General features: G+C 48.9%; 1 long non-coding RNA gene across 1 annotated transcript; it reads left to right on the plus strand.

Moving 5' to 3' along the window:
* Window positions 1-3,904: 3,904 nt before the first annotated feature.
* Window positions 3,905-9,173, plus strand: LOC143975531 (uncharacterized). Its single transcript, XR_013272384.1, has 3 exons — window positions 3,905-4,141; window positions 6,717-6,809; window positions 7,797-9,173. It is a non-coding gene; the product is annotated as an uncharacterized LOC143975531 (long non-coding RNA).
* The last annotated feature ends 11,340 nt before the right edge of the window (window positions 9,174-20,513 follow it).

Below are 20,513 nucleotides of genomic sequence, written 5' to 3' on the forward strand. Positions count from 1 at the left end.
GAAAACATGACACTGCCCCGACTGAAGGACTCGGACCTTAACGCCCAAATTACAGATGAGGAACTGCTAGAGACTGTGAAAGCACTCCCGGCTCACAAATCCCCGGGACCTGACGGATTCCCGTACGAGTATTATAAGACATTTCTACCTCTCCTGAGTCCCTACATGATCAAGCTGTTCAACTCCTTCCTCACACGTACCCCGGCCCCGACTGAGATGCTGGCCTCCTTTATCTCTGTCATCCCAAAACCAGATAAAGACCCGACTCTCTGTGCCAGCTATAGGCCTATTGCTCTATTGAACTCAGATTTAAAAATTTTTACAAAAATCCTAGCGAACCGCCTCAACGCGATTCTTCCGGCTCTGATCCATAAGGACCAGGTGGGCTTTGTACCTTACAGACAGGCGGGCGATAACACCAGGAAAGTCATTGACCTTATTGACGTAGCTAACAAGACTGCTCTCCCCTCCCTGGTCCTGAGTCTAGACGCAGAAAAGGCACTTGACCGCCTGAGCTGGCCATTCATGATGGCGACTCTACGCCACATGGGATTTCAGGGTCCTTTCATGCAAGCAATACAGCATCTCTATACCACCCCCACCTCGCAAGTTAAAACCCCGTATGCTACATCTCCGATCTTCTCTATTGCCAATGGCACCCGCCAGGGGTGCCCCCTTTTTCCCTTGCTGTTTGCTCTCTGTGTGGAGCCCCTGGCGGAGGCCATTAGAAGCAATCCAGATGTCAAGGGAATTTTGGTTCGGGATAGGGAATTTAAAATATCTTTATTCGCGGACGACGTCATCCTTACCCTGACTCAGCCTAGGACGTCCTTGCCCAACTTGAGTGCGGAGCTGCAGCGATACGGGGAGATCTCGGGTTACAAAATTAATGCCTCCAAATCAGTGGCCCTCCCGATTAATATGCCAGTGGCGGAGGAAACTCACTTACGTTCGGTGTTTCCCTACAGATGGGAGAAATCCTCTCTTAAATACTTGGGGGTTCTCATTACCCCGTCCTTCCATACCCTCTACCAGGCCAACTTCCCCCCCCTCTATGGGGAGATCAGGGCACTTATCCATAAATGGAAGGCTCACCAAATATCGCTCTTAGGGCAGCTTGCGTCTATTAAAATGGTAATTCTCCCCAAACTCCTTTACTTGTTCCAGACGCTCCCGATCCCGATCCCTTACGCGCACCTCCGTTTGCTCCAGAGGGACTTGCTGAAGTTCCTATGGAACTATAAAAAACATCGGGTTCCTGCCTCCGTTATGACTGCCTTGCGCTCGGACGGGGGCCTGGCGTTCCCCGACCTGGTTAGGTACTACCAAGCGACGCAATTACGGGCTATAGTCTCATGGTACACGCAGCGGTCGTACAACAAGTGGTCAGAGATAGAGAGGCTATGGTTGGCTCCGATGCACCCGAATAGCCTGCTCTGGGGCACGGAAACACAGATTGATACGAACCGATTACTGGGGTCGATGGCTCAGCTTAATCAGCTCTGGAGGAAAATCTCCCGGGAACACAGGCTCCACTCGGAGGCATCCTTGCTAACCTCGTTTCTCTGTAACCCTAAACTCCCGGACGGCCTTACCCACCAGATGTCTTGGCCCTGGGCGTCCCGGGGTTTATTTCATCTGGGACACCTAGTGGACCCCAGATCGAGAAAACTGCTGTCTTTCTCGGAGCTACAGACTAAACACGACATCCCCCAGCGGACGTTCTACAGTTACCTACAGATCAGACATTTTGCGCAAACAATAGCTCCGAGACTCCAATTCTCCCCGCCCACTCCCTTTGAACTGATTGTACTCGAGGGACGGAACCGCAGGGGAATGATATCAGACATCTACCGCATCCTTAACTCGCACCACTTTCACGCAAAGGGCAAGCACAAGTATATGCTGCGATGGGAAAGAGAATTGGGTGAGGAACTTCCTCTGGAAGCTTGGCAGGGGATATGGAGGCAGGCGGCCAAATCCTCCCTGTGTACCCTTTATAAGGAAAACTTTTATAAAATTCTCTACCACTGGTACCAGACCCCAGCTGTGCTCCACAAAATTTATCCCTCCGCCTCTGATCGATGCTGGCGCTGTCTACAGGACAGGGGTACCTTATTCCATATATACTGGACTTGCCCTTTGATAGCCCCGTTCTGGACATCAATCCAACAGCTCCTTGGCCGGGTATTTGAGGTGCCTGTCCCGTTTGCGCCCAAGTTCTTTCTATTTGGCCTGTCCCAACCGCGGATGGCTAAGCCGTCCCGGCAACTCCTGCGGCATATTCTTACCGCAGCCCGTTGTCTAATAGCCCTTAACTGGAAGAGTCGACTGGCCCCATCTATGGAGGCCCTCTACTCCAGGATTAAGGATGTGGAATTAATGGAGAAGATGACGGCCAGAATGAGGGACAGGCTGGAGGAATTTGACCGAGTATGGGAGAGATGGCGGCTGCGGGAAGACTAGGGGCGAAATGGTTAAGGTATGACGACCTGGATCTCTGGCACTTTCTTCTCTTTCTTTTCTTTCTCCTTTCTCTCTTTTTCTTTCTCACCTCTCCTGTTTTTATAGCGGTTCTCATCTGCTATGCATTTTGTGTCTTGCATGGGCCACATGGCAGCTCACACTGGGTCGTGGGGGTTATGGGGTGGACGGCTGACTTTTGGTGTCCTCCGCCCCCTGATACTCTGTCGCCCGAACTACTGGATTCTATTGCACATGCCTGTGCTTTGGTGCTGCCTGTCACATATCTATATTTACTCTTGAATAGCCCTATAAATGTTTGCCTTTCATTGCACTTCTGTACTGTTTATATACCCATGCTATCACTGATAGTGAATAAAACGTTATTTGAAAAAAAAAAATCGTAAAAAAAAAAAAAAAACATGTGATAAACAAAATGAAAAAATAAATAAATATTTTTTTCTCGTACTGTCACCAGCCAGTGTTTCTGATCATTGCCACACCAATTATATGATGGCGTTGTACTGCACTGGTGACAATATGTAAAAAAAAAAAAGTGAACTTTTTTTTTTATTTAATTTTCCAAAAAATTATCCCAAAAAATTACAACTTCAAAAAACTCGCCATGCATACTTGTACAGCATACCTGAAATTTCTATGTACAATTGTTATTGTTTCTTTCCAGAGAAGCACGGATTAAGAATGCAATGATATAAGGAGTGCTGGACATGACAGTGTGGATGAGGGACACAGAGGGTTAAGCTTTATGGGTGGAGTTCAGGAAAAGGTTTGCAGGAAACAAGTTCAGTGTAGGGGAGGGGTCACATAAAAGGGAGAGGTGTGGCTTTAAGGAATCATTCGGAGCCCAGTGTGACACAGAGGAGGCAGTTTTTTCGCTGCTCCTCTGCTATGGCGGACCTCGAGGGACTCTTCGCGCGGCTGCGACGGGCGGCGGAGGTGCACGGTGCGGACTGGCTGCGGGAACGTGTGGGTGACCTGACGGACGGCGATGTGGACGGCGGCGGGACAGGTGAGGTTCCACTGCGCGCGCGGAGGTCTCGGCCTCCGGCGCGTTTTTCTCCTGGGCCTACTCCTCGGCCGCCTCGTGACTCCCGGAGCCCGGGGGTGGACCGATCGGTCCCCCCGGCAAAACGGCAGGTTATCGGCTCCCCCCGGTCCGGGCGGTCGTTGCGCCGCCGAACGGAGGGGGGCGGGGCTTCACGGCCGCATGGACATGGCGCCGGGACCGCACGGGGCCCGGTGGAGGTGGGGGGGAGTGTGGATGGCTCTGGGTCGGCAGGCCAAGGGGGGGGGGTGCACGTGGCGGGGGACCTGCGGCAGGCTGGGTCTGGGGCCAGCATCCGCGCGGTGGGGGGGAGGGGGGCGCTCCGGGGGGGTCGCATGCCGGAGGGGGGGGAGGGTGGGTCGCAGAAGGCTGCCAAGGTGCCTGGCAGGGCTGGTTTTAGACGCCGGCATGCCAGGGGCGGCGGGGGGAGGAGGACATTGCCTGCAGTCCCGGATCGCAGGGACCGGATGGACCGCGCGGAGCACAGGGGGATTGCCGCGTCCCCGGTGCGCGTTGGAGAGGTCGGTTCGGAGAGCGAGCTGTCCCAGGAGGAGGAGGGGTCCTTTTCTACACCCGGACCGGTACCGGTCGCCGAGGCCCCTGGGGGCCCGGGTAAGTTGCGGGAGTCTACATTGCTGGCGGATGCCTTGCGGGATCTGATGGGGGTGGCGCAGGGGGGTGCGGTGCCCACGGGATCCCGGGACGTATTGGGGGGGGGTTGCGGCAGGTTCAGCGCAGGGGGCGGGGCCTGTGGCCCCGGGGGGGCCGTCAGGTCAGTTGCAGGAGCTGTTGGGGGGGCTGCAGGCCCTGGTTGGTAAGTTTGCTGGGGGCTCCGGGTCGCCTCAGGTGGCCCCCTGGATGGGTACTGTGGGGGGGGCCGGGGGGGCGGAGGTCATTCCTGCGCGGGATGCACCGCCTGCTGCGGTGTCGGGGAGCACGGATGCGGGGGGTGTGGGCTCGGGGGTCCCCCCGGTGCCCGCGGACCCGGGGGCGCGGTCTGACCTGGTTAGGATCGCGGATGCTGCCCGGTGCGAAGTCTATGTTTGTTTCGAAGGCCCATTGGGGGCGCATTTGAAGCAGGAGGTGCGGGACAAGATCGGCAAGGGTGAGTATGTGGAGATTTTCTCCTTGCTCCCCCTCGAGAAATTTAATTTGGACAGGGTTAAGCCGGACAGTTCCAAGAAGGACGACGAGGAGAAACGTAGGTATCGGCTGATCCCGCGCACATTTGCAAATTGGCTTCAGGCGTTCGCTATATTGGCTAGCGTGATAGGGGAAAAGAACCCCGAGCATTGCTCGGCGTTATTTTGTTACCTGGACGCGATTGGGGAGGCTCACCGAGTGTATGGAGGGCTGGCTTGGCTGCGCTATGATGAGCAGTTTCGTCAGCGTAAGGCAGTGCGGGCTGACCTGCGGTGGGATCACAAGGACATAAGCCTCTGGATGAGGCTTATGTCTGCTCCGCGGGCGCCCACTCCGTTTCTTCAGGGGGGGGCCGGGAGTGCGTCTTCCTCGGGACTGCCGGCCGGAAAGAAGTGGGGGGTGTGCTGGCCCTTTAATGAAGGGGCTTGTAAATTCGGAGGCGCGTGCCGCTTCAAGCATGAGTGCTCCGGGTGCGGCGGCACCCACCCCCTGTCTCGCTGTTTCAAAAAAGGTCAGCGTGCCAGTGCCGCCGGTCACAAGAGGGATGACGCCGGTGAACCTGGGAAGGATGCTTCCTTTCCTAAATAGGTATCCGGATGGTGCGGCGGCGCGTGGGTTAATTCTGGGTTTTCGGGACGGTTTTAGGATTCCCTGTTCTTTGGGAGGGGTGCCGCCGTTGGCCAGGAATTTGCGATCGGCTTTAGATCACCCGGGGGTTGTGGATGACAAATTGGGTAAAGAGGTGGCGCTAGGCCGGATGGGTGGTCCTTTCGAAGTGCAGCCGTGGGGGGACCTGGTGGTCTCCCCGTTGGGTGTAGTTCCTAAGAAGGAGCCGGGGAAGTTTCGCTTGATTCATCACCTGTCTTTTCCGAAAGGGGGGTCGGTCAATGATTTCATTGACCCGGAGGCGTGTACGGTTTCCTACACGTCTTTTGACGCGGCGGTACGGTGGGTCAGGCGGTATGGTCGTGGGGCTCTCATGGCCAAGGCGGATGTGGAATCGGCGTTTCGCCTTCTGCCGGTCCACCCGGACAGCTTCCGGCTGTTGGGATGCCATTGGCGGGGCAAGTTTTATGTGGACTTGTGCCTGCCCATGGGTTGTTCCATTTCATGCGCCTATTTTGAAGCTTTTAGTTCATTTTTGGAATGGGTGGTGAGAGATGTTTCGGGCCTGGAGTCGGTCATCCACTATTTGGATGACTTTCTGTGCGTGGGCCCGCCTGCCTCCAATGTGTGTGCGATTCTTCTGTCCACGTTGCAGCACATTGCGGGCAGGTTCGGGGTGCCGTTGGCGGGGGATAAGACGGAAGGCCCGGTGACGGAATTGAGTTTTTTGGGAATCGTGATTGATTCTATGGCAATGGAGTGTCGCTTGCCAGAGAATAAATTACGGGATCTGCAGGCGGAGTTGGCAGGCATGCAGGGCCGGCCGAAGGTTCAGCTTCGGGCCCTGCAGTCCCTGTTGGGCAAGCTGAATTTCGCTTGCCGGATCATCCCTATGGGCCGTGTGTTCTGCCGACGGCTGTCGGGGGCCACTGCCGGGGTAACCGCCCCTACCCACTTTGTGCGTTTGCGAAGGGAACACCGGGAGGACCTGCGGGCTTGGCATGAATTTTTGGAGTCGTATAATGGGCGGGCTATGTGGATGTCGGGGCCAGTGAGCAACTTCGATGTGGAGTTGGTTACTGACGCGGCTGGCTCAACGGGTTATGGGGCATTTTTCCGGGGTCGGTGGAGTGCGGAACCTTGGCCACGCTCATGGGAGGTTGCGGGGTTGTTGGGCAATTTGGTTTTGCTAGAATTGTTCCCGATAGTGGTGGCATTGGAGCTGTGGGGGGCGGAGTTTCGTAATTTGAAGTTGCGCATCAATTGCGATAACATGGGGGTGGTCCAGGTCCTCAATCGGATGACTGCTTCCTCCCCCCCGGTCATCCGGCTGCTGCGACACCTGGTCTTTCGCTGTTTGCGGCTCAATGTTTACGTTTATGCTGTGCACATACCTGGGGTGGAGAATTCTTTGGCTGACTCGCTCTCTCGTTTTCAGTGGGACAAGTTCCGGCAGCTGGCGCCGGGAGCGGAGGAGTCGGGGGCGCCATGCCCCGGGTGGATGTGGGAACTTCCCTTGGAATCGCCGCAGGTTGGTTAAAAAGGTCGTTGAGTGAGGCTACATGGTCCGCTTATTCTAGAGTGTGGGCGGAATGGTGGGCGTTCCTGCGGGAGGTTGGAGTGGCTGGTCGGGGCTCCGACCGGCGCTGGGTGGTATTGTACTGGGTTGCCCGGAACATTGAGACGGGCCTGTCTCCCGCGTCTATTGAGCGGAAGCTGGCGGGGTTGGCATTTTTGTTCAAACTGTGGGGGGAGCCGGACGGGACGAAGGATTTTTGGGTGAGGCAAACGTTGAAAGGGTACAGGAGGGATTGGAAGGGTAGGGATGCGCGCCGGCCGGTGTCATTTGACAATTTGGTGGCAATTTGTTCTCGGCTGGTGGACGTTTGCTCGTCTGCTTACGAGACCGTTCTGTTTACGGCAGCGTTTTCGTTGGCGTTTATGGGGCTTTTAGGATCGGGGAGTTGGTGTGTCGCTCAAAACGGGTGGCTGGGGGTCTGTTGGATCAGGATGTGCAGGTGGTTGCGGATCGGGTGAGTATACGGTTGCGTAGGTCTAAGACTGATCAACGGGGCAGGGGAGTGGCGATTACGCTGCTCGCCCTGCCGGGCTCGGTAGTGTGCCCGGTGGCGGCGGTACGGGCTTTCCGGGCGGTACGGCCTGTGGGGGCGGGCCCCTTTTTGGTGCACGAGGAGGGCTCTTTTCTATCCCGTTTTCAATTTGTGTCGGTCTTTCGGCAATGCCTGAGGGCGGTGGGTTTGGATGAGCGGGACTACGCGTCCCACTCTTTTCGGATTGGGGCGGCCACGGAAGCGGCTCGATGTGGGCTGGAGGAGGCGGTGGTGCGCCGGATTGGTAGATGGGAGTCCCGGAGGTTCCGGTCCTATGTCCGGCCGCAGTTGCTACTGGGGTAAGGAGGGTGCGGCTGGGGGTTGTTTGCTGTGGGATTTATGGGGGGGAGGACTGTGCTTGTAACATTCCTTTGGTTGTTGTGTTATTTCTCTTGTTTTCATTCCAGATGGAGGTTCTCAACGCCTCGTTTGGATCCTGGGGCATTCGTACGTCTGCTGGGGGGCCAGGAGAGGTGATTCTCTACCAGCAGGCAGGCAATTGGGTATCCCCAGGGAGGTTGCTAGGGTGATGTGGTTGGGTTTCCCGGGCATGAGGTGGGAGCGTGTCATGAGGGAGGTGGAGCGCTTCGCTTTGAGGGATAGGCCCCCGGATGTGCTGGTTGTTCATGCGGGGGGCAATGACCTGGGAGTTCGGAAAGTGAAGGACATTTTGGCGGATATCAAGGCTGATGTGTTGCGCATGCGAGTCCTGTTCCCGGGCACCATTTTGGTGTGGTCGGACATTGTGGCCAGAACGGTGTGGCGGGGGGCCAGGTCTTTAGCCAGCCTCGAGAAAACTAGGATTAGGGTTAATAAGGTTGTTGGGCGGTTTGTAGTGCAGAACGGGGGCATTGTGGTAAGACACAGGGAATTGGAGGTGAATGTAGGGCTTTATCTTAGGCGGGATGGCGTTCATCTATCGGATGTGGGGATTGACCTCTGGTCCTTTGGCTTACAGGAGGGCATACAGAAAGCTCTTCGGGTGTGGGGCGGCCCTCAAGGTTGAGGGGGTCACCCTTTCGGGCTGTGGCGGTGTGTTTTCTGGTGGTTTCTGACGGTAGACAGGTACTCAGAAGGGATCTGAGGGTGTGGGGGGCTCATCTAACGATCGGCCCCTCTGGGTATTCCTGAACGTTGGAGGGAATACGGTTATGTTCACTGGCGGAAGTTGTCTCCGACCGGTCACAGGTGGAGGCCTTTGGGAAGTTGGTCAGGTGTACCGCAGTGATTGGGTATTGGTTTAAGTGTGGTCACCGTCAGAGATCACCAGAATGGGCAGTTAATGTTAATTAAAATGTGGTTTAATGTTAATAAAGTTATTTATATTTATATTTATATATTTATATATATTTATATATTTATATATTTTCATATTTACAAGTTATTGGAGTAATTTTGAGTTATGTTTAATAAAGGCTGTTGTGGCCAGTTTACTCCAACCTATGGTGTGGTCTCGTTTCTAATAGATAAGGAATAGTATAAGGGGAACATTCAGACTACACTAGTCAAGAGAAGCACGGATTAAGAATGCAATGATATAAGGAGTGCTGGACATGACAGTGTGGATGAGGGACACAGAGGGTTAAGCTTTATGGGTGGAGTTCAGGAAAAGGTTTGCAGGAAACAAGTTCAGTGTAGGGGAGGGGTCACATAAAAGGGAGAGGTGTGGCTTTAAGGAATCATTCGGAGCCCAGTGTGACACAGAGGAGGCAGTTTTTCCCACCCTCCCGCCCTATTGTTAGGTGTTTGTTTTGTGGTGTTTTGTTGCTGGTCTTTTTCTTCTTTTTCAGGTTCATCGGTTGTCACAGCAGCTGAAAGTTTTTCTTGTTGGCGGTGTGTTTTCTGGTGGTTTCTGACGGTAGACAGGTACTCAGAAGGGATCTGAGGGTGTGGGGGGCTCATCTAACGATCGGCCCCTCTGGGTATTCCTGAACGTTGGAGGGAATACGGTTATGTTCACTGGCGGAAGTTGTCTCCGACCGGTCACAGGTGGAGGCCTTTGGGAAGTTGGTCAGGTGTACCGCAGTGATTGGGTATTGGTTTAAGTGTGGTCACCGTCAGAGATCACCAGAATGGGCAGTTAATGTTAATTAAAATGTGGTTTAATGTTAATAAAGTTATTTATATTTATATTTATATATTTATATATATTTATATATTTATATATTTTCATATTTACAAGTTATTGGAGTAATTTTGAGTTATGTTTAATAAAGGCTGTTGTGGCCAGTTTACTCCAACCTATGGTGTGGTCTCGTTTCTAATAGATAAGGAATAGTATAAGGGGAACATTCAGACTACACTAGTCATGTTAAATGCAAAAATGAATAAACATCTATTGAATAAAAAAGAAAAAAAAAAAAGAAAAAAGCCTATTCCAATCCCAGCTAACTACTTTAAATCACTGCAGTCTATTCTATCCAGATTCATCTGGCAAGGAAAGAAATATTGATGTGCTCATGCAAAGCTAAACACTGCTCAGTTGGTGGAACTGAATGCGTAGACTTCTTTTATTATTTTTTAGCCTCTTTACTTACACAACTTAATGAATGGTTTTGGCCTCCCCACTCTACACTCTGGGGACAAATAAAGTCACTTATATTTCAGAATACTCTCTATCCACTTGGTTCATTAGTGTGTCTTTGGGAGCTCGACCTCCCTCATACATCCCCTCAACTATATCAATAAACAAAAGCTGCGCTGAATCTTAAGAAATATATAGAAGACTCTATACGGATATATATATGCTACACGTTCAACTGCAAAATATTGATCTCAACGTGCAATAAAAAATTAAAATGATAATCTTAATCACTATAGATATAGTTGTGAATTAGCACGCTAACATTGAAATAATAAAAAATTTGATGATAAATAAATTAAACTAACTAAATAAATAAGTAAAGAAATAAAAAATAGTCCACAATAAAAATGGAGAGGTGAATCTTCAGTCCTCAATAGTGACACCGCACACAACACCCTCAAAGAAGTTACAGGGTACACCAAGGGAAAGACCTCCACCAATGGAATCACTGCCGCTTACCAGCTAGCTAGATCTCTTTTTAAGGAGATCCAACATGCACGTGGTTTATCCCCAAGCCTGGGTTTCTGTACAGGGTTATGTACAATGTGTTTCCGATGTTCCACTTGAACCGGCATAAACACTCCCGTTCTAACTTCTCCTCACAGCCATATTGATAGGTATTTATTAGCCAGACAAAAACAAAAGGGATCCCATAGCGTAATTCCATAAAAACAATTTTAATCAAACATATGCGTCTATTATGCACTTACACTTATGTATGTACAGCAATAATGTAAGTATAGAGCCTTCTATATATTTCTTAAAGTGGTTGTAAACCCTTACAAACCACTTTGACCTACAGGTAAGCCTAGATTAAGGCTTACCTGTAGGTCCAAGCAATATCTCCTAAACCTATATGGTTTAGGAGATATTTGCCCGAAAACAGGCACCGCTGTCTACGGCGCATGCGCCGTAGACAGCGGCGAGCAGGCGCACTGAGTGCGGCATTCTCAGCGACGGAGCTGCCGCGTGTGTCGGCTCCCGTGCGCATGCACGGGAGTGACGTCATCGCGGCTTCGCCGAATGACAGCGGCGGAGCTGCGAGACCCCATCAACAAGATGGATGCGGCGGACTACAGGGGACAGCGGCGACTTCGCTGGCTCCTGTGTCAGGTAAGTGACACATAATGGGCTACTATGCGATGCATAGTAGTCCATTATGCTTTGCCTTTGCAGGGAATGAAAGAGGAAGTAAACTCATCAGGGTTTACTTCCTCTTTAAAGGGCTTGTAATGTTATTATTATTATTATTTTTTTTTTAATAACAAACATGTCATACTTACCTCCACTGTGCAGCTCGTTTTGCACAGAGTGGCCCCGAACCTGCTCTTCTGGGGTCCCTCGGCGGCTGTCTCGGCTTCCTCCCGCAAGTACTTCTCACGTTCATGCGAGCTCCCTCGCATGGTGAGAAGCACTTGCAGGAGCACTCCCGTGATACAGCTGGTGGCTATAGCCGCTCGCTGTATCACACGGCCCCGCCCCCGGCGTGCCACGTCATTGGATGTGATTGACAGCAGCGCGAGCCAATGGCTGCGCTGCTTTCAATCCATCCACTCCAGCCAAGAGGACGTCAGGGGCGAACGTGGGACTTTCGAGGGTTAAGTTGCAGCAGGATTTTTTCTTTTCATTCATTTTACTTTTTTATTTTTTTCACTATCACAGTATATCATAAGGATTATTAGACAGCGCTGTTTTTCACACGCCTTGACATACCCCCAACTATGCAAGCATTGGTAAAAGCATGGAAATCTCTATTCCACGTCTCTCACTCCTACCCAAACTCCACCATCCTTAAAATCCCCATTTCAGCCTTACATCACATCATGGAATCTATTTTCTTTACATCCTGGCAATCGAAAGGCATACAACACATCAATGACCTGTTTGAGAACGATACCCTCAAGCCCTTTACAACCCTTCAAAAAAGAGTTTCTCCTACCCAATTCAGACCTTTTCCAGTGCCTCCTCATAAAACATTGCCTGTCGGCACTCTCCTCATGGCCTTGTAAAATACCCTCCCCAGTTTGGGCATTTCTCTCCCCAACGAAAAGGGATATAGCTCTTTTATACCATCCTCCAACAAAAATGCAGCTTTACTAAATCTGCTCCTTTTCATAGATTGGAAAACGACCCGGGTCATACACATACTGACAAACAATGGACCACAACCTATAACTCTACTTATAAAGTCACTAGTTGCTCTACCCTCTGGGAACTCTTTATTAAACTGACACATTGGTGGTACATGACCCTCCACAGAATCTCTCGATTTGGTAAATGCATAAATACTTAATACTGGAGAAACCATGGCCAAAAAAGAGACCTTCTTCATAGCTTATGGAGCTGCCATAAATTGATATCATATTGGCTATCTATTTTTAAACTTATTTCTGAAGTGGCTCACAAAATTGTCCCTCCATCTCCCAGCCTAGCGCTTCTATCGTTGGAAGTGGAATTGCTTCCTCGCAAATCACAATATACCATTACCCATATTTTTCTAGCCGCCAAACTTAGCATTACCAGCAGATGGAAAAATCCTGAACCTTCCACTCTATGAGAAGTGATAGACCTAACCAAAACGCATCACTCATATGAACAGATCCTAGCTATGAACTCAGAGAGGGCAGACTAGACTTCTCACATATGGCGACCATGGCTTACTGTAAATGGAGAATGTTACATTTTTGAAGTCGAAACATTGCTCCTAATATTTATCACATCAACCCACCCTTTCCTCTGATGCAACAGCAAATGGGAGGTCTAACCGACTCACGGGGCACTGTTGTTTTTTATGTCGAACCAGAGAAGGACATATATGTTAAAAAAAATTTGCTGTAGATATGAAATTCTCTCAATTTTAGTATGTTTGTACTAAAAAAAATCTTTTATACTTTAACTATAATTCAAAGTGTTTTTTGATGCCTCTAATGCCCCCCCCCCCCCCCCAATGATGCACTTTGTTATTGTGTACTAAACGATTAATGTTTGGTGACTTTAGGTTAACATGCTGTGGTGTGTCTGCATAACTAATGGATGGCCTTTTTTTTTTTAACAAAAGAATGGATGGCCTTAATGCAACACATATTACCATGTGCCATGATGCACACATGTGTTACATTGCAACAGATTCCTAAAGTGTAAATCTGCCATTTTTCCTCTCTGCTTTTCCTATTTTTGGATCATTTATACTCATACAAATGTGCAGTAATGGAAAGATTAAACTCATGTGGTAGGTGCTTTTTTAATGAGTTGCCACAGACAAACTGTATTTAAGGATGAGGCGGCCCACTTTTATTAAATAAAACAGAAAGTTCATATGCAGATCAGTTGCCCACGCAGGGGTTCTTCCACATCAATATGAACATTTAAATGAAAATGCTGAGCCACCTGGCTCCCTTGTTGTTGGACCCTCTGACTGTGTTTTTCACTTGTTTCTCTTAGCCTTTAGTTGCAGAATCCTGCTGCATAGCCCAATTCTGGCTTCTGGATAGGGGCTTTTCTGACACTCCCAATAGCAGCCCACCTGACTCCTGGATGAGACCTCCTATCTCGTGGCTGGGTTACCTCTGACCCCTTGGTGAGACCCACTGTCTCTTGGCTTCTGGCTGGGGACCTCTGATCCCTCAGTGAGACCTCCTGTCTCTTGACTTCTGGCTGGGGCCCTCTGACTCCTCGTGAGACCTCCTGTCTCTTGGCTTCTGGCTGGGGCCCTCTGACCCCTCTGTGAGACCCCCTGTCTCCTAGCTGGGGCACTTCTGACTCCACAGTGAGACCCTCTGTCTCTTGGCTTCTGTTTGGGGCCCTCTGACCCCTTGTGAGACCTCCTGTCTCTTGACTTCTGGCTGGGGCCCTCTGTCTTCTCAGTGAGACCTCCTGTTTTCTGGCTGGTTCACCCCTGACCCCTCGGTAAAACCTTCTGTCTCTTGGCTTCTGTCTGGGGCCCTCTGACACCTTGGTGAGATCCTCTGTCTCTTGGCTTCTGGCTGGGGCCTTCTGACCCCTTGGTGAGACCCTCTGTGTCTTGGCTTCTGGCTGGGCAACTTTGAGGCCTTGGTGAGACCTCCTGTCTCCTTACTGGATACAAGATTTCTGACAGATAAACAAGTAAAGTATTTTTGGTACATTTAGACTGGGTTCACACTTATGTAAACACAGACATAGCATGTGATTCGCGCTCGCATTGGTGTGCTGACCACATGTCATGTCTGTGCAATATACGAGTTTAGCCATACAATGGCTGAACTCGCATTGTATTCGCACAAAAAAGGTGAAGCCTTTTTTTTGTTTTCAAATATTTTATTAAGAAATAATAATCAGAAACAAAAATAATTCGTGGTAGAGCATATACAACCATATAGAACAAGAGAAGCAAGTTACATAGTAAGCATCACATATAATCAAAGATGAAAGAACTAGTCAATGCATGTGAATCATTCATGAACTGTAAGATCCATATGGATAGAGTGAGTATTAACATCTTAGATACAAGATACCACATGGTTCTAAAGAAGGATTTTTTGATATAATATAGAGAAGAGAAAGAGAGAACTCAAAATTAAAATGAGATAAAAGAAAATAAAAGGTTATTAAACCAGGGGAAGGAGAGAGACCAGCACATTCAATGCAGGAGCCTGAATACAGACCACGGTTTCCATTTCGCATCAAATAATGGGATAGAATCATGTAGTGTGCGATGAATTTTTTCAATGTGCATCATTAGGTCTATGCGTGAAAGGATCTGAGCAAATGGTAAGGAGAGAGATTTCCAGTTAAGTGCGATAGACCAGAGCATGGCCAGACAAATTGAATGAATCAGGCATCTTAAATGTTTAGGAGTATCAGGTGGGGCTACAAATAATAGAGCATGAGAAATGTCGATATTGATAGTATAACCTGCTACTCTATTGATTAAGTCAAAAAGTAAACCTCACACTGGCTGAATCCGGTCGCATTCCCAAAATACGTGTTTAAAGGAGCCTGGGCAGGGGCATCCCCCAAAACAAGTGGGGGAAACCTGGGGAAACATACTATGCAACCGAAGGGGTGTATAGTACCATCTAGTGAGCAACTTAACTGCGGTTTCTCTAAGTGAGAGAGCTTTTGAGCACTGGCACATGTTCCTCCAGGCTCTATCCCAATCTATAGTGTCACAATCCAGTTCCAGCTCATTTTCCCATTTAAGTCTGTATTGTAGTCCTACTACCACCACCGCTGACGCCAAAGTCTTATAGAGACCGGAGATTAGGCCTCTCTGTCTAGGGGCTGTGTGGCAGATATCTTCAAAAAACCCTGGAGGTAAGGTGTAAGGGCCAGGGTAGTGTTGAGAAAAAAAATGGCGAATTTGCAAGTAATGGAAAAATTCAGTATTTGGGATTTGGAAACTGGACTGCAACTCCTGAAATGTGGCAAAATGGGAATCAATAAGGAAGTCTTTTAAGGCGACCAAGCCAAGTTCAATCCAAGTACGGAATGCAATTTGGGGATTGTGGGCCGATGTGAATCTAGGGTCACCTAGGTATGAGGCCCCTATAGGTGTCTGGGGTACCAGGCCATACTTATTACCATACATATGCCAGAGACGTAGGCCATCTAAAACAATAAGATTTGCATGGATATGAGAGCAATTCGGTAAATATGGGGACCACATAATGTTTGGCAGAACTCAAGGAAGTATAGATTCCTGTTCAAACTGAACCCACGGCACCCTAGAGTTCCTAATGGACCATTGAGCCTGTTGGGAAAATCTACTTGCCAGGTAGTAAAGCCAAATTTGAGGGACTCCCAGACCCCCGTGCGTAGCAGAACGGTACAAGACGTCCCTAGCGAATCTGGGAGGTTTATCTTGCCAGATAAACTTATTGAGATATGATTGGATATTATTAATATACGATTTGGAAATTCTTATTGGGAGAGACTGGAAAACATATAGTAGGCGGGGGAGTATGACCATCTTAAGGGCCGTTATGTGACCCATAAAAGAAATGTGTAAATTAGACCAAGATTTCAGGGTAGACTTAATTTTAACAAACAACGGAGGGTAATTAGATGAGAAGAGTTGTTTATAATTGTTGGACAGAGCTATCCCTAAATAGAAGAGGTGGGTAGAAGACCAATGAAAGGGAAAAGTCAGTTTAAGATGTGAGAGTTCCAACGAGGGAATGCCTATGGGAAGAGCTTCGGATTTGGATAAATTGATGGATAGACCCGAAACATTAGCAAATTTCGATAAGACTTCAAATAAATTGGGGAGGGAGATTAATGGTTTGGACATAAACATCAGGACATCGTCCGCATACATGCAGAATTTGCTTGTTAAGGCTCCTTTTGTATATCCAGAGATGTTGGGATTATTCAAGATAGTTATAGCCAGGGGTTCGAGGGCCAAGGCGAACAGTAGCGGGGATAAAGGGCAACCCTGCCTAGTGCCCCTACCTACACTAAAGAAGTCTGAACAGCAACCGGGGATCTTTATCCTAGTTTTAGGGTTCTTGTAAAGGGTGTGGGAAGAGTGCAAGAATTCATCACGGAATCCTAGTCTTTGTAAGACATTAGTAAGATAGGCCCAGGAGACACTATCAAAAGCCTTTTGAATGTCGAGGCTAAGTAACAGAAGACTACGCGAGTGTTCATTAGCATCTTGAATTATATTAGTTGCCAATCGAATGCTATCAGTAATTAGTCTGTGGGGAATGAAACCAGATTGGAATGGGGAGATAAGGCAGGGGATATGGGTGGCAAGTCTATCTGCAAGGATTCTACTGAAGATTTTTAAATCATTATTCATAACTGAAATAGGTCTATAATTTTGGGGGAGCACGTGATTCTTGTTTGGTTTGGGGATCAGGGACATGTTTGCCAATAACATTTCCTCTGGGAAGCTGCCGCCCTGCATCACCCAGTTAAAGAGGTAGGTGAGTCTGGGGGCTAAGACTGAAGCAAATTTCTTGTAATAGATGGCAGCAAAACCGTCAGGGCCTGGGGCAGAACCCCGTTTAAGGGATTTAATAACTTTTAAGACTTCCGCCGTAGAGATGGTGGAGTTTAGGTGTGCTATTTGGGATTCAAATAGGGTTGGCAATGGCACCTCATCCAGCCAAGAGATAAGCTCTGGGACTTTGACATTCGGGTCATGAGCTAACAAGGAAGCATAGAATTTTTCAAAAATGGCTAAAACTTCTTTAGGGTGAGAAGTGAGGTGGCCCTCCCTAGAGGTCAATTTATAGACATGCGTTGGTCTCTGGGAGTGTTGTAGTTTGCGTGCGAACCTTGAGGAGGCCGCACCATCTGATAGGATGTGTCGTGCTTTTGCAAATCTGAGGAGTTTTTCTGTTTTATTTGTTAAAAGGGAGTCAAGTTCTAAGCGTTTACGATCAATCTCCTGTCTGGTAGAGTCTAAGTGTAATGAGGACGTGTTCTTGTACAAGTGATCAATCTCTCTCGTCAAGGTTAGAATCCTACCGTTTAATAATTTATTACGGGCAGCCGATATCGCTATCAGTTTACCTCTTAAAACAGCCTTATGCGCGACCCAGATTGTAGAGGGTGATAACTCTGGTAGGGCATTGATCGAAAAGTATTCCTCTATCGCCTCTTCTATCTTGAACACTGCGTCTGCATCTGTCAGGAGAGACTCATTAAGTCTCCAAGAGTGTAATGTGGGGGACAACTTAATGAAAGTGGTGGTGAAAGCTGTGGCGTCATGGTCTGACCAGACGCAGGGGTAAATACAGCTCTGCGTCGAATTTGCTAGGACAATGGGAGAGGCAAAGATGTAATCCAACCTGGCAGAACTGTTATGGGGGTGGGAATAGAAAGTGAACTCTCGAACCCCTACGTTATGTGCACGCCAGGTGTCCGAGAGTTGACACTCCAATAGACCATGGGTAAGTGATTTGGGGAAGGCCCTAGTGAGGGGGGTGTGGGAGGAACGATCCAAGTTAGCATTAGCTACCAAATTAAAGTCCCCACCTATAATTAAGTGAGGGGAGTGAAAGGAAGCTAATTTAGCAAAAAAAGATTTAAAGAAAGTTGCTGGGGCATCATTGGGGGCTTACACTCTTGCGATTGTCAATTCCCTGTTATGTATTAATCCCTTGATAATAACATATCTACTATCCACATCTTTATAAACCCGTTTCACCTCCATAGGAAAAGAGGAATGTAGGAAAATGGCGGCACCCCTAGATTTAGAGTGGTATTGAGAGTAGAACGCTTGAGGAAAGTTCCTATGAAAAAATTTAGGATGGGAATTATGTGAGAAGTGGGTTTCCTGAATGAGAAGTATTTTGGCATTCATTCCCTTGTAAAAATCAAACGCCTTACGTCTTTTCGTGGGGGAATTAAATCCCTTAACATTATGGGACACACATGTGATCGCCATAAGCAGGAACAAAGGGAGTGATCAGCCAAGAAGCCCCAATCACAAAACAATAATTGGGAATTATAATTTGGGGGGGACCGTAATAAGGGAAAGCAGATAGGGGTGCAGCCATTATCCCATTAAGAAATACATATATGCGTAACATAGTCCATAAGCATAATGAAACGTGGCAATGTCTGTAGCGTTGAGAATAAAGAGATTGATTAAAAAGTGCTGGGCCCCCAAAAAAAAGGAGGAAGAGAGAAAAAAGAAAAAAGAAAAAAAAAAGTGGGGGAAAAACATATAAAAGTTAAAAAGGAAACTTTTTCGAGAAACCAAAACCCCTGAACCAAACCATAGTCCAGAGTACGTAGAGTCCAGTCAGAATATGTATATCAGGGGGGTCAGGTAGTCAGGGGAGCCGACAACAGCAACAAAAAGAGAACCGTCAGGTCCCCGAGCACCTGAGAAGAACAAACAACCGGAAAAAAAAAGGTAACTCCGAGACACCAAGGTCTCAGTCCCAGCTCGATACGGCAAAAAAAAGGAAAAAAAAAGGGAGGCACAACAGGCCGTTCAGGTATTCCGCTGGGGGGGGAAGCATGTCGCAGCACCAAAGGACACCAGCATGGAGCAGTCATAACGGGAACAGAGGAAGATGGGGGGCATACCTGCTTCCAGCAACACAGAGGGAGAAATGTCAAAAGAAAAGCATAGTGGAGTAGAGAACTTCAGCGAGGACTTCCTTCGTTGGGTTCACCGATCCCGTAACGAATACGCCTCCTATCCCTCCGTGACGGTGGTGTTTGCCAGATAGGAGCCAGTCTTGGGGTCAGCGGGGGTCTCCGGGCTTCCGCAGCATCTAGGAGGCCCAATTTCACTAGCAAATCTTGACCCTCTTGAAGCGTAGATACTGAGTAAGTGCTGCCATTATGAGGGACTATCAACCGAAACGGGAAGCCCCATCTATAACGAATGCGAGCAGATTGGAGTGTAGAGGTGATTTCTTTGAGGGACCGTAGTCTCTCGAGGGTGGCGGGTGAGACATCTGGGAAGATCTGGATTTGGGTGTCATCAAGAAAAATACGTTGTTTGTTTCTGGCAGCTCGTAGGATCTCCTCCTTCACCAAGAAATCCCTAAGGCACAGGATGATATCTCTTGGGGGTTTGTCTGCTGGTGGTTTCGGCCGGAGGGCCCTGTGAATGCGGTCGCACTTAAACGCAGCAGAATCATGGTCGGGGAGGAGTGATTTAAACAGGCGAATCACTGTGGGGATTAGGTCCACTTCAGTTTCTGGGATTCCTCGGAGACACAAATTATTACGCCTATTCCTGTTGTCGAGGTCCTCGACTTGCATTTGTATCATGGTGAAAGCAGAAGCAAGATTTTCGTGTTCTCTGCTTAAATCATTGTGAGCTATTGCTAGCTCATCATGTTTACTTTCAAGTCTCTCTGTTCTGGAGCCTAAAGCTGCTATTTCCTGCGATAACGTGTGAGACGTTTTATGTAGCTCAGTTTGGAACTTAGCAGCCATCTTGTCATATATGGCTTCTAGGCTAGCATCCAGATCAGCCTTAGAAAGAGTGTTAGACTCACCAGCCCTCGTCAGTGGTGGGAAGAGATCCGAAGAGATCTGCGGCGCGGAGGCCGGAGCGGCGGCGAAACTGCCCTGATCCGCGCCATCTTGAAACATCCCGCCGCTGTCCCTCGTCCGGAGAAGATAGTGGGTTAGCGTATGTTGGCACGATTTGCGGGAGTTCTTCTTTTTTGCAGGCATGCACCGTGGTGAGGGGACCTGGGGGGTGTCGATGTTAGGGCGATAAAGAGGTTTTGTAGCCCCCAGGGCACTGATTAAGTCCCGGTCTGCACGGAGCTCTCACTCTAGGCTGCCATCTTGTTCAGCGCCGCGCATCAAGGTGAAGCCTTTTTCCCCACACTGGAATCAGGTCACACCCATGGAATCCGATTGCTGTCCCAATCCACAGTTCACACTGCAATCTGTGAACAGATCTGGGGGTTTAATTAACATTGTATTGACACCCGCAGTGGTTCGCAGAGGGGGAGATGCGATGCAGGAACCGACGCTGGAATCGCACTGGTTCCTGCATTTCTATAGTGTGAACCCAGGCTCAGGAATGGTTCACACCTATGAGTGTTTTTTTTTGCGCTTTTTGCAGAAA

This window comes from Lithobates pipiens, unplaced genomic scaffold (assembly GCF_037356315.1).
Source record: "Lithobates pipiens isolate NorthernLeopardFrog02 unplaced genomic scaffold, aLitPip1_a1.2 Scaffold_13, whole genome shotgun sequence".
NCBI lineage: Eukaryota > Metazoa > Chordata > Amphibia > Anura > Ranidae > Lithobates > Lithobates pipiens.